Raw genomic sequence first — 15,462 nt, forward strand, 5'->3', positions numbered from 1 at the left:
CCTTTCTTATCGTTCTTTCTACCTAACTTGATCTGTGTTTAAGGTTCTTAAATGTTTAGGTTTGAAAACATTAGTTAGGGATGTTTGTACTTCATGGTACACATACCAAGTATGCATAACATCATTTAAAACCAAAATCCAGGGGTTTAAGTTCGAAAACCCCGTCTGCATACTGCTCCAGGATACGAAAATTCGTTTGCAAACCCGTATGCATACTTGACGTCGATATTCGGTAAACTTGTTTTGGTCGTATCTTCTTCGTCCGAACTCGGAATGACCTCATTATTTTTGAAGTCTCTTCCTCTTTGAATTATACTCAAAATGGAGGTGATAATTATTTAATTTGGATGAGTTAAGATTGGTATTTGTCCTGTCTCTTGTCTTTGAGTGTTTTGCTCCATTTCGTTGCACTTGTTCCACTTCTCTTGGACTTGGGCACTTGGATTCATGGAGTAGTACTCTTCTAAGCTCATTTGTAGCTTTTACAAGAATGTTGTTGGTGAATCAAAAAGAAGGAAGTTCAAGAATGGGCAGTAGTACGCATTACTATGGGATTCTTGAATGTTCACAATCATTTTATGTGAACTATGGTGCATGGTCGTTAATGACTTTGTATGTTCTTCTTTGAAAATCCTTTTATACGCCTTTGGTAGCTATTCTTGGTATAAATCCGGGCGAAAAAGATTGATTCTACTCTCTAAGGACAAATCATCTTATATGTGCATTACGAGTTTGTCTTGATACCTAGGAAACTTCTTATGAGAATTTATTCTTGTTTTTGAGAAGGATTACTAGAGTTTGGAATAGCCATTATTGTGATTACACATAGCTATGTCCAACGTTTTCATCTTCATGTTTTTATATTTATTGGTATTAAATTCTTAAAATATTTGGAGGATGATGTTTTTGCAGTATTAATCTTTATGATTTGTTATATTGTAATTTGTTATGTGATACGTATGTTTGCGTCCGTGAACTTGAAGGTCCCATATATTATCAAAAGTAAAGTCGTCTGTGATCGATATTCACGTACTGGTAAAAGAATGAATAGACTTTTGAAAAATACAAAAGTTAAGCCTATATTGTCAAACATTTGATGGAAGATAGGTTAAAATATTTTGTTTTCAAGGATTATGTCTATTAATATCGTTATGAAAATAGTGATTGAAGATAGAATGAATCCTTGAGTATTCCGCAGTATTGATCATCCTTGATCCATATTTTTATGTATTACTGTGAGGCTCCGTAATGCATCTCATGTTGAGCACGATACAACAAAGTTGATTATTTTTTGATTAGCCGTGTTGGTTGTTCCGTGAGATATGTTATGTCGAGAACATTGAACTAAATTAATCATCTTGTTTGGTTATTTAGTTATTGCTCCGTACGTTTCTTATGTCGAGCAAAACAAATGACAATTAAATTGATTACTTTTGTGATTAGTTTGGTTGTGTATTCCGGTTATATTAATTATGGGTTCTCTTGTAATTAGTCTAGTTGAGTATTTTTGTGTATCCATAAGTTCTCTTATGTTGAGCACAATCAATTGAATTGATCACCTCGTGTGTTTAATTTAATTACGTATTCCGATTAAATTAATCATAGGTTTACTTGTGATTAATTTGATTGAGTTTCTTGGATTTAGAAAATCATTCTCATGGTTTTTGGTGTCCAATAAAATCCTTCTTTTCTTTTGAAAGTAAGGTCGCTCTTGTTGTTCTTTCGGGAATGACATCAAATGGGGGAGGGTTCTTTTAAACTTGTGCTTAATGGTAATATCTTGAAGGGAGTGTGGCTGTGGAATATTAGAGGGGTTATCTTATATATTTAAACTCCTTGATGAATGCTATTAGCTTCGGCTATATGATTGTATCTAAATTGGATGATATGTATTTTGTTTTAGTCATGAAATGTCTCTTACAGAAATTTCATTATGATCCTGTTCTTGCACCTTTGCCAATTTTATTGACAAAAAGGGAGAGAATTAATATGTAGTTCACACTACAAATACATATGGTATTCGGATCATTGTGTAAGGGGGATTGGTTTCCATGTGAGATGGAGTATTGACTAAGGGGGGGTGATACATATCATCATAGTATTATTATTGAAGTTGTGATACAATTGAACTTTGACACTATGTAATAATACTATGACACTCTATAACAATGATCGAGACCGATGTTTTCTCATTGTTATAGCTAAGGATCTTCAACAGCGGTGATACTAAACTTACAACCTTTGGGATCATTGGAGTACTTGGAAATGACGAAGATTTCGATGAATGTTGAAGATTAAACATGTGGAATATGAGCTACTAAAGTTTCATTATCTTTTTTGTATTCCATATGTATTGATAGTTTTGTCACTAAAATTGACAGAGGGGGAGATTGTTAGAGCATTGCTCGGTCGAACTCGCATGCGTTGCTATCTCAAGCATGTTTGTCAATGATAGTGATCAGAACTATAAGTCTTGATTTCTAGTCTATTATAGCTAAGTCTTGGACTAGGATAGAAAGTGTAGTTGAGCTCAAGGAATTCATGACGATTCATCATACAAGAAGAAGAACTACTCAAGGAACCGGTGGAACTTCTCGACAAAAAGGTATGTGAAGACTTGAACTTATCTGTCACTCAGAAGTCTATCTACTCTATCTCCTACTCTTTGAGACAAGAAGTCGTATGTTATATATATATACTGGATTATATACATTTGGTATTTCGAGCCGAGTATACATCGCCTATCTATATCTCGAAATATATGTTGGTAAGCGTTTCGCTTCGATCAAGTTTATCTTTACCTAGTGACAAAAGTCATAATATGTTTCAATCACTTTGAAAATTGCTTTGACGAGAAATGGTTTGTGAATAACAACTATATAATGTCCTCTAAAAATGTTTCAATGATTGAAATTAGAGTTTAGATTACATAACCAATGGTGGACATAAATATTGTTGTGGAAACACATTTATGTATAAGTCCTATTCCTTGAACCAAAGTTTGCGAACTTTGTTGATCAAGAGAAACCGGAGAATGACGTGAGCCAAGTCCGCGAACGCGGTCTGCGAACTGCCAAACTTCTCATCCCGAGAAATTCTGCTGGAGTTGAAAAACTAGACAAGTCCGCGAACCCAGTCCGCGAACCGACGAAAGTCTTTGCCGAGATTTTCTGCTGGAGTTTGTAAACTCTACCGGTTGCTTAAGTCCGCAAACCTAGTCTACGAACTTGAGAAAGGTTATATATCTGAAGATGATTTCTGAACTTAAACTTATAAAGACTAGGGAATGCAGTTTTAAAACCATGGCTATAAAGTTCATGAACCGATTCGAGTGAATCAAATCATCTTTGCTTCAATCGTGTCTTGTGTAGTACATGAGATTTCCTTGCAATTGAACAACTCTCTAACTAGTTCGTTTGAGTCATTTGAACTAGTTATGGTGAAGAAGAACATGGTTGATATGAGATGCTCATATGACTAACCATTTGGTTAACTATTGTTGAACCAACAAGTGCATACGTTTGGGTACGGTTAACAAACCTGGAAGTGTACATTGTCAAGTGTGTGTAACAAGCTAAGTTTTCTATCTAACGGTTGAGAAATATTATCTTGAATCTAAATCATGTTTTCATCTAACGGTGGATATTGTTTGCTTTGTTACCAAGGAAAAACCCTGATTTGAAAGACTATATAAAGAAGACATCTGGTATTATGCAAAACTAATCCCCATACCTTACGTGTGATACTAGTTTGCGTACTAGAGTCGATTCTCCTTTAACCCTCTGGTTTTCGTTTCTCAATCTGGGTTAACGACTTAAAGACTTCATTGGGATTGTGAAGACAGACCGATACTACTTTTATCGTAGTTGTGTGATCTGATCTTGCATCTTCTATCGTACGAGTACAATTAGATTGATTGGCTTGAGATTGATATCTCTGATAATCAAGATATAAAAAGTAATCACAAACGTCTTCGTCTCATCGTTTGTGATTCCACAACATCTTGTTTCGCTATCATACGATTAAGATTGTTATGATGTGATTGATTAATCTAGGCTGTTCTTCGGGAAAATTAGACCGAATTATCAATTGGTTCCTGTTCACCTTGATTATTATCAAAAGACGGAACAAAACCTTTAGGGTTTATCTATGAGAGACAGATTGATCCTTTGATAGACTTGTCTGTGTGAGACAGATTTGTTTATTGTTAAAGCCTGCGATTTTGGGTCGTAGCGACTCTTAGTTGTGGGAAAGATCAGCTAAGGGAATCAAGTGCACAGTATCTGCTGGGATCAGAGGCGTAGGAGCATAAATGTACCTTGGATCAGTGGGAGATTGATTGGGGTTCAATTACAGTCCAGTCCGAAGTTAGCTTGGAGTAGGCTAGTGTCTGTAGCGGCTTAATACAATGTGTGTTCAATCTGGACTAGGTCCCCGGGTTTTTTCTGCATTTACGGTTTCCTCGTTAACAAAATTTCTGGTGTCTGTGTTATTTCAATTTCCGCATTATATTGTTTTATCTTTATAATTGAAATAATACAGGTTGTGCATTTGAATCAATCAATTGGAAATCCGACCTTTGGTTGTCGATTGATATTGATTGATCCTTGGATATTAGTCTTGGGTACCATCCAAGTTATTCCTTGCATTTGATTAGAACTCGGAGCTCCTGCTTGAGTAAATCAAATCAAGAGAGAGATATAAACTCGTTGATATACTTTTAATTGATTGAGTCTTGTTTATTCTTTTAAAATTATATTCGAGTTTGTCCATACAGATTTCTAAGCGAAATATTGGGTGGTGTTGTTAGACCCCCACTTTTTCAGTGTTGCACGATGCTCTCTACGTCTTCATCTAATCTTGGAATTACATGGCAGTGGTATTGGAGGACATTTTGGACGTGATAAAACCATTTCTTTGGTTGAAGAGCGTTATTTCTGTCCTTCATTGAAACGATATGTTCAAAAGTACGTACAAAGGTGCATGGTTTTTCAGCAATCTAAGGGAACTGTTCAAAACACAGGGTTGTATACTCCACTTCCAATTCCAGAGGCTCCTTGGGTAGATATTAGCATGGATTTTGTTCTTGGTTTACCACGTACTTCTAAAGGGAATGATTCTGTTATGGTGGCGGTGGATCGTTATTCAAAGATGGCCCACTTCATAGCTTGCAAGAAAACAACAGATGCTTCACATGTTGCTTACTTATTTTTCAAGGAAGTAGTACGTCTGCATGGAATTCCCAAAACTATTACATCTGATAGAGACACTAAATTTTTGAGCTATTTCTCGAAATCTTTATGGATGCATTTGGGAACTAAACTTCAATATAATACAACTGCTCATCCCCAGACATATGTGCAAACTGAAGTGGTTAATCGTTCTTTAGGTAATATGATTCGAGCTAAGATAATTGAGGGCAAAGAAAAACAATAGGATACTCTCCTTCCTCATATGGAGTTTTCTTTTAACACTTCAGTTAATCAATCTACAGGTAAGACACCTTTTGAAATTTTTTATTCTAAGGTCCCTAACCATATTTTGGATTTGGAGTTCTTCCAAAGCTGCAACAGTCGAGTACAAGAGCTGATACTATGCTCGAGAAAGCTTCACAGATTCATCAAGAAGTGAAAGCAAAACTTAGAGATTCTAACAACAAGTACAAAGAAGCTGCAAATCAATATAGAAGACTTAAGACTTTTGAAGAAGGCGAATTATTTATGATTCATCTTAAAAAATAAATATTTGCTACTGGTACTTATAACAAGACCAAGATGAAGAAATATGGACCATTCAAGATTTTGAAGAAAATCAGTGATAATGCATATGTTATTGATCTTCCATCAAATTGGAACATCTCTAATATCTTCAATTTTCAAGAAATATTTACATTTCATGGAGAGAATGAAGTTCTTTATAGTCATTAACTCGAGGACAAGTTTCTTTAAATAAGGGGGGACTGATGTAGTACATCCTTCGTTTCAAGACAGCATCAACTATGACAAGTTGATCTCTTTACGACAGAAGCAACTTTGACAAGTTGTTCTCATTCTGCAGAAGCAACTCCAACAAGTTGATTCCATCATGTAATCAACTTTGTTTAGTTTACTTGCTTTGAAAGCCTATTGTTTCCTAGTTTATTTAGATTTCCTTTTTCTTTTCTGTTTTACGGTTCTTGAGAACCTATTTAAAGGTTATGCCTTATTGTTTTGAACACATCTTATTATTGAATTATTATTATTATTATTATTATCAATCATTAAAACTCAAGTCTTGATTTCTCAATCAGATTTGTTAAGTTTCTGACGGAACTTAAAGTCTCTTCTCATCTCCAGCAACTAGTTTGCTTTCACCTCTATCAATCCTATTATGTGCTACACTAAGAGTCAACTTCGTATAGGTTAGATTGAAAGTATTAGGATAATGAGACATTGCAAGTATTGTGAAGACTTGAATATGTGAAGAAGCAAGGAGCTACAACGACAACAATCAGCCTTCCACTTGAGGTTAGTGATATTTGACTTGAACTGTTTCATTCCCTAACGTATCTTTCAAGTCGTGCATATTGAAAACAAAACTGCGAAGGATATTTGAACTCTAGATAGACATAGTATTAAGGAATACAATACGAGGTTTATTGCTTAACCATTAAACTTTGTAGATAAGACATCGACATAATCGGTTGAATGCTATTGTGATCATGTATGGGTATAAGGTGATGATTTCATCCTAGGAAACAATGTTTTACATGTGTTTTAAGGAAGTAAGTTCATAAACTTGTTTTATGAATCGAAATAAATCGAAAAGGAAATCGCCAGGCGTTATTGGTATTGTTATTCATTGCATATATTGTGAGCAACCAATATGTGTGATTAGTATAACCGCTCATGACTTGTTTGTGTTCTTGGTAAAACTATTCACAAAGGCCTGACTTTTGTATTGGTATGACTTTTATTAGTGAAACCGATCTTAAGTAATCACCTAAGATGGTATGATCGATTTTGTGATTTTGTGTATGACCAACTCTGGGTAAAGGGGAACCGATCCTAGTAAGAGGTGCAACACATCAAAAAGGGGAATCGATCCTTGTATGAGGTGCAACAAAGAGGAACCGATCATATGGACATGTGCAACACGTTTTTAGGCAAAGGGGAACCAATCCTATGGACATGTAAAATACATACAAGTTAGATACCATAAATATGTGGGAACTGATCCTATGAACATGTGCAAAAAGGGGGAACCGATCCTTTGAAAATGTGGAAAGATGTCGACATACTTTGAACATGTGCAGTAACGCTTATCCTTAATTGTTCAAAGTTATTCCTTAATAGCTAAAGGAAGAAAATTCCAGGATCGAAACATAAATAAGTTAAGAATCTTTTAATTAAGGTTATTAATTTAATTTTTAGGAAAATAAGAATTAGTAATGTGCATTTATTAATTAGAGATTTTCCGAGAGATTTCGATCATTATTTATAGACAGAGCATTTCCAGGAATTATGGAAATCGAATTTGTGCTTTAATGAATATCTTGAGAATATTTTTGGTTTTGAAAATTCCTTGGTGTCCAAACTTCCTTGTCTATAAATACTTGAAGTTTGCCTTTCTAGCAAACTAATCCTTCGTAACAACAAGCTTCTTCTTTGTTGTGTTGTTACTGGTGTAGCCACCTATTTGGAGAGGAGAGTAATCTAATTAGGCGAAATCTCTTACGTCCGCTCAGTTTAAAGTCTTCTTTGGGATTGAGAAGCTTTAGCGTGTACCATTGATGGGAAACTATATAATTGCGGTTTATCTTTTGTTTTTATTGATTTTATTGACTAACGGTGGTTAAAATTTGATTGCACCTAGTTTTTTTATGCTTGAGAATCTTCTCTTCTGATATAAGATTCACTCAAACTAGTTCAGAGTTTCGACATGGATATTTAGACTGTTGTTAGTTCTAAAGACGTTCTTGTGATAATCCATTGTTAGCAGACTCCGTTCTGTGCATGATTGATTACAAGATATTCAAGTGATTGTGTGCAGGTCATTATTGAAGACCTAAGAAGATTTGTGGGTTCATAATCTTTGGTGTGCACAATACTTGTTTCGGCAAAAGAGGATCCAATTAATAATCGGTTTATCCTTGTGATAGATTGGATTGATTAATTGAGTAGATCGGCATCAACACGATTCTTTAGATTAATAGTGTTGTTGGCTTAATCTTAAACGATTACTTCGGTAATTGAACATAAGATAGATCTAAGGACCTGACGAAGGAGTTTATGTTAAGATAAACAGAAGAGCATTTGTCCGACTCATATCCCTTGGTTGAATAGAGTTGATAGCAAACAGATTTCTTGTTTCTTTACTGTTTGGATTACGAACCAAAGGAATTGTTCCAAGTACGTGACTTATTCATATGTCGGAGGCGTGGGAATACAGACGGAACTAGGTGAACTATATGTTTATTTGCTTGGTTTCAACTATACGAAGTTAGGTGTAATTTTGTGTAGCGTCTTAATCCTAAGAGTATTCAATTCTGGACAAGGTACCGTGGTTTTTCTGCATTTGCGGTTTCCTCGGTAACAAAATCTTGCTATGTCATTTACTTTATATTTCCGCATTATAATTGTTTTATTATAATTAAAGTAAATTACACAAACGTTAATTCCTATTTACTTGATAAGTGAATCCTACTGTGTTTGGTTAAGTGCGAACCTTCTTATCAAGTAACATACTTCGTTGTTGTATTGTCTCGATCTCGTATCCATAGACGATCACACGAAGTGTGAACCGATTAGTTGTATTGTCTCGACTCATTCCATAGACAACACTTTCGGAGAAAGGACTTATATGTAGGAAAAGTTTTAGATTGAGGTATATTTGGGTACCCTCGTCTTTTCAGTTTCAGAAGAACAAATGAGTTTTGGGAAATTAGGTCCAAGTATTAGCTCTCTTTATATAGAGAAAAACCTCAACGGCTAGTTTTTTAGAAATCACATGTACCGGCATTGTGGCAAATATGAACTACGACGCCGGTACCAGTTTCCGGTATTGATTACTGTTAAATATCCATGTCGGTATTTGATTTTTTTTACAGATATTGATCCAAATCTGCAGTTAATGCCGGCATCGTTCAAACAGCAGCATACAACGCCGGAATTCACTACCGACAATGATTATACATCTGCGACCATGCCGGTACCTGTGAATTTCAAAAAAAAAAAACGGCTAGTTTTTTGAAAAATAAGACCGTTGGAGCTTCATTCAATAAACCCCCCCTCCCTACCCCACCCATTCCTTTGGAAAATTTTACACAAAGCATCCACCAAATAACAAAAATTCTTCTCTCAAGAAAGCAAGCACGGTTCAAGCTTCACAAGCGATGGGAGATTCATCAACAAGCTCTATTTCCAAACCAACCGTCAAGCTCTACCTGCAAAGTAAGTAGATTCAACATTACTAAGAATATATGGACAGTTAAAATCTTCTTTACTATGACGTATCACTAATATAATCTTCTCTGTCAAATTTGCAAGTTACCTTCTCATCTAGCCATGGGCTGTCATTTTATTTATTCTAAGTGTAGAAACTGTGATGGGACACGCCGGTTTTGGATTGCAAAAACCGATGATGCTGAAAATGGAAGAATCTTTCTAAGGTGTTTGAATCACCCAAAATGCGAAGAGTTTCAATGGCTAGACAAAGCTGTTGAACTATCAGAATCAAGAGAAAAACACAAAGGCCAATGCAAGCCTATTGACGGGTGTGATGGGTGTTATATGAAGGGAAAGGAATATGTTGAAAGAAAAGATGAACCAATGAAGATGGTCCTTGACACCGAGATTCCAGACGATGTCTTTGAAGATATTCACGAAAGGCTCAAAGGTTCCGCAATTGTTGAAAAGAGATAGAAATAGATAATGAGATCATCTTTAACCAAAATTACTCCATTACATGTTTTTTAGTATATTTTAATTTAAAGTTTCGTATTTTTTAGTATGTTTTAATTTAAAGTTTCAAATGTAATGTAATAGATTAACCTAGGAACGAAATAAAAAGAGCATTCATAATGGATCTATGATCAATCCCGGCATCGTAGTTTTAATTTCCGAAGGGTTTTCAGAGTGTCGGCATATAAAGATATCTAATTTACCATTCTGAGTTTCAACTAAACTATCCAAGTTAAAAAAAAAAAAAAGATTTCCGGCATAGATATTAATATATATTAGCATGCCGGTACAGTTCAAAAACTATACAGGAACCTGGACCATTCATCTCCAACTTCCGGCATGGTTTTAGAAAAACTTTCTATGCCGATATCAGTTGCGGCATGGAATTATAATCAATAATCAACGTAGGAAACACAGCCGCATTTGTGCAACCTAAACATTTCAATGCCGGCACCTTGGTGGGAATAAAACTTACAAGAAAAACAACATTTTACTAGAAATATAAACATGTTCAACATAAACCAAACAACTAAATTTTTCTTAAATGTTCTTAATCAAGGTATCATAAACCAAAACAACTAAAGAGTTCATCCAAAAACAAGTTCGGAATTGTGCAAAACGTAACAACCACCATCCAAATGAAGAAACACAACTAAAGAGTTAATCACTTGGTCTTTTTCTTCTTGTGGACGGCCACCTTCCTCGTCTCCCCGAAAAAGCTTTTGCACTTGGGTCTTCAATTCTATCAAGCTTTTCCTCGACTGCCTTCTGAAAAAGCGGGAGTACAACAACCACACCCAATATTTCGCTTAGAAATCTGTATGGACTAACTCCAATATACTTTCAAGAGAATCAACCAGACTCAATCTTAACAAAGTATATCAAAGAGTTATAATGTCTCGATCTCTCGATTTAATCCTTACTCAAGCAAATTGAAATCTGCGAGTCTGATTAAATATAAGAGAGATAACTTGGATGGTACCAAAGACCAATATCCAAGTATGAATCAATGTAAATCAACAACCAAAGGTCGGATTGAACTAACGCACAACCTGTGATATTTCAATTAATATAATAAAATATAATGCGGAAAAGAAATAACACATACACCAGAATTTTGTTAACGAGGAAACCGCAAATGCAGAAAAAACCCCGGACCTAGTCCAAATTGAACACACACTGTATTAAGCAGATACAGACACTTGCCTACTACAAACTAACTTCGGTCTGGACTGTAGTTTAACCCCAATCAATCTCACACTGATGCAAGGTACAGTTGCGCTCCTTACGTCTCTGATCCCAGCAGGATACTACGCACTTGATTCCCTTAGCTGATCTCACCCACAACTAAGAGTTGCTACGACCTAAAGTCGAAGATTTTAATAAACAAATGTGTATCACACAGAAAATTCTACGGTAATAGATAAATCTGTCTCCCACAGAAATACCTACGAGTTTTGTTCTGTCTTTTGATAAATCAAGGTGAACAGGAACCAATTGATAACCCGGACTTATATTCCCGAAGAACGACCTAGAATTATCAATCACCTCACAATAATCTTAATCGACGCGGAGAAATAAGATATTATGGAATCACAAACGATGAGACGAAGATGTTCGTGATTACTTTTGTATCTTGCCTATCGGAGATATCAAGATCAGATCACACAACTACAAGAAAGTAGTATCGGTCTGGCTTCACAATCCCAATGAATTCTTCAAGTCGTTAACCTGGTTTACAAGAAGAAACCTAAGGTTAAAGGAGAATCGAATCTAGCTAATACAACTAGTATCACACGTAAGGTGTGGGGATTAGGTTTCCGATTTGCTAGAGTTCTCCCTTATATAGTCTTTCAAATCAGGTTTTGCAATCAATGTTAGCTTGGTAACAAAGCATTCAATATTCACCGTTAGACCTGATTAGATTCAAGATAATATCTTTCAACTATTAGATCGAAAAATTAGCTTGTTACACGCAAATGAAATGCACGATTTTAGGTTTGTGTAACCGTACCCAAAGATGTACATTCATTGGTTCAACAATAGTTAACCAAATGGTTAGCCATATGATCACTTTCATATTAACCATATTTTTCTTTACCATAACTAGTTCAAATGACTCAAATGAACTAGTTAGAGAGTTGTTCAATTGCTTAGATCTTATAGAAGTATACAAAACAAAATCGAAGCAAAAACGATTTGATTCACTCGAATCGATTCATAAACTTTGTATCCACGGTTTTCAAACTTGCATTCCTTAGTTTATATAAGTTTAAGTTCACAAATAATCTTATTTAGAAATAACTAACTCAAGTACGCAGACTTAACTTCCCGGAAGAGTTTACAAACTCCAGCAGATTTTCTCGGGTCGAGAACCTCCGACAGTTTGCGGACTGAGTTCACATAATGGTTTTCCGGTTTTCCTGATCAACAAAGTACGCATAATTTGGTTCAAGGAATAAAGACTTATACATATATGTGTTACCATACAATGCTTATATCCAACATTGGTTATATATTCTAAAGTCTCATTTCAATCATTGAAACATTCTTAGAGGACGTAATATAGTTGTTATTCACAAACCATTTTTCGTCAAAGCCATTTTCAAGTGATTGAAACATAATATGACTTTCGTCACTAGGTAAAGATAAACTTGGCCAAAGCGAAAGCTTTCCAACACATATTCCGAGAAATAGATAGGCGAGATAAACTCGGCTCGAAATAGCAAATGTGTATAATCAAAGTCTATATAGAAAAACGATTTTTGTCTCAAGATAAGAGATAGAGTAGATTGACTTTTGAGTGATAGATATGTTCAAGTCTCCACATACCTTTTAGTCGATGAAGTTCCAACAATTCCTTAAGTAGTTCTTCGTCTTGTATGATGATCGCCATGGAGTTCTTGAGCTCAACTACACTTTCTAACCTAGTCCGAGACTTAGCTATAGTAGACTAGAAATCAAGACTTATAGTTTTGATCACTAACATTGACAAACATGCTTGAGATAACAATGCATGCGAGTTCGACCGAGCAATGCTCTAACAATATCCCCCTTTGTCAATTTTAGTGACAAAATTATCAATACATATGGAATACAAAAAAGATAAAGAAAATTTAGTAGCTCCTATTCCACATGTCTAATCTTCAACATTCCTCGAAATCTTCGTCATTACCAAGTACTCCAATGATCCCAAAGGTTGTAAGTTTAGTATCACCGCTGTTGAAGATCCTTAGCTATAACAATGAGAAAACATCGGTCTCGATCATTGTTATACAGTGTCATAGTATTATTACACAGTGTCAAAGTTCAATTGTATCACAACTTCAACAATAATACTATGGTGATATGTATCACTCCCCCTTAGTCAATAATCCATCTCACATGGAAACCACTCCCCCTTACACAATGATCCGAAAACCATATGTATTTGTAGTGTGAACAACATATTAATTCTCCACCTTTTTGTCTATAAAATTGGTAAAGGTACAAGAAAGGGATCATAATGAAATTTCCGTAGGAGACATTTCATGACTAAAATAAAATACATATCATCTAATTTAGATGCAATCATATAGCCGAAGCTAATAACATTCATCAAGGAGTTTAAGGATACAAGATAACCCTTCTAATATTCCACAGCCGCACTCCCCTCAAGATATTACCATTAATCACAAGTTCAAAAGAACTCTCCCCCATTTGATGTCATTCCCGAAAGAACTAGACAGCCAGACTCAATGTAGATTAAAGTATATTGAGGAGTTAATATCTCTCTATTGATTTGATCTTTACTCAAGCTAATAACAATCAGCGAGTCTTTATCAAATACAAGGAATAACTTGGATAGTACCAAAGACCAATATCCAAGGATCAATCAATATCAATCAACAACCAAAAGTCGATTTCTAATTGATTGATTCAAACGCACAACCTGTATTATTTCAATTATAAAGATAAAACAATATAATGCGGAAATTGAAATAACACAGACACCAGAAATTTTGTTAACGAGGAAACCGAAAATGCTGAAAAACCCCGGGACCTAGTCCAGATTTAACACACATTGTATTAAGCCGCTACAGACACTAGCCTACTCCAAGCTAACTTCGGACTGGACTGTAGTTGAACCCCAATCAATTTCCCACTGATCCAAGTTACAATTATGCTCCTACGCCTGTGATCCCAACAGGATACTGCGCACTAGATTCCCTTAGCTGATCTCACCCACAACTAAGAGTTGGTACAACCCAAAATCGTAGGCTTTAACAATAAATAAATCTGTCTCACATAGAAAAGTCTATCAAAAGATCAATCTGTCTCCCACAGATAAACCCTAAAGGTTTTGTTTCATCTTTTGATAATAATCAAGGTGAACAGGAACCAATTGATAACCCGGTCTTATATTCCCGAGAACAGCCTAGATTAATCAATCACCTCACAACAATCTTAATCATATGGTAGCAAAACAAGATATTGTGGAATCACAAACGATAAGACGAAGACGTTTGTGATTACTTTTTATATCTTGCCTATCGGAGATATCAATCTCAAGCCAATCAATCTGATTGTACTCGTACGATAGAAGATACAAGATCAGATCACACAACTACGATAAAAGTAGTATCGGTCTGGCTTCACAATCCCAATGAAGTCTTTAAGTCGTTAACCCGGTTTGAGAAAAGAAAACCAGATGGTTAAAGGAGAATCGACTCTAGTAAGCAAACTAGTATCACACGTAAGGTGTGGGGATTAGTTTTGCACAATGCTAGATGTCTCCTTTATATAGTCTTTCAAATCAAGGTTTTGCCTTGGTAACAAAGCAAACAATATCCACCATTAGATGAAAACCTGATTTAGATTCAAGCAAATATTTCTCAACCGTTAGATCGAAAACTTAGCTTGTTACACACACTTGACGATGCACACTTCTAGGTTTGTCAACCGTACCCAAACGTATGCACTTGTTGATTCAATAATAGTCAACCAAAAGGTTAGCCATATGAGCATCTCATATCAACCATGTTCTTCTTCACCATAACTAGCTCAAATGACTCAAATGAACTAGTTAGAGAGTTCTTCAATTGCAAGGAAATTCCATGTACTACACAAGACACAATTGAAGCAAAGATGATTTGATTCACTCGAATCGGTTCATGAACTTTATAGCCACGGTGTGCAAACTGCATTCCTTAGTCTTTATAAGTTTAAGTTCAGAAATCATCTTCAGATATATAACCTTTCTTAAGTTCGCAGACTAGGTTCGCATACTTAAGAAACCGGTAGAGTTTACAAACTCCAACAGAAAATCTCGGCAAAGACTTTTGCCGGTTCGCGGACTAGTCTAGTTTGTCAACTCCAGCAGAATTTCTCGGGATGAGAAGTTCGGCATTTAGCGGACTGAGTTCGCGGACTTGGCTCACGCCATTCTCCGGTTTCTCTTGATCAACAAAGTTCGCAAACTTTGGTTCAAGGAATAGGATTTATACATAAATGTGTTTCCACAACAATGTTTATGTCCACC

General features: G+C 35.5%; 1 pseudogene; it reads left to right on the forward strand.

The window, feature by feature from the left end:
• The first annotated feature begins 4,983 nt into the window (after positions 1–4,983).
• Positions 4,984–15,462, forward strand: part of LOC113295271 — a 66,305-nt pseudogene continuing 55,826 nt past the window's right edge.

This window comes from Papaver somniferum, chromosome 7 (assembly GCF_003573695.1).
Source record: "Papaver somniferum cultivar HN1 chromosome 7, ASM357369v1, whole genome shotgun sequence".
NCBI classification, from domain to species: domain Eukaryota; kingdom Viridiplantae; phylum Streptophyta; class Magnoliopsida; order Ranunculales; family Papaveraceae; genus Papaver; species Papaver somniferum.